Below are 381 nucleotides of genomic sequence, written 5' to 3' on the forward strand. Positions count from 1 at the left end.
ATTTTCTCCGTAAGGCTGTCACAGCCTCTTGAGCTTGGCAACACCAGATGGCTCTTAGCGCTAGGCTTGGGGCCTTTTTTTTTTTTTTTTTTTGGCTGCGTTGGGTCTCGGTTGCCGCACGCGGGTTCTCTCTAGCTGCAGTGAGCAGGGGCCACTCTTCGTGGCGGTGCGCGGGCTTCTCACAGGAGTGGCCTCTCCTGACGCACAGCACAGGCCCTAGGTACACGGGCCTCAGCGGTTGTGGCACGTGGGCTCAGTCGTTGTGGCGCACGGGCTCAGCTGCTCCGTGGCATGTGGGATCCTCCCAGACCAGGGCTCGAACCCATGTCCCCTGCGTTGGCAGGCGGATTCCCAACCACTGCACCACCAGGGAAGCCCCCT

This window comes from Physeter macrocephalus, chromosome 6, assembly GCF_002837175.3.
Source record: "Physeter macrocephalus isolate SW-GA chromosome 6, ASM283717v5, whole genome shotgun sequence".
Lineage (NCBI taxonomy): Eukaryota > Metazoa > Chordata > Mammalia > Artiodactyla > Physeteridae > Physeter > Physeter macrocephalus.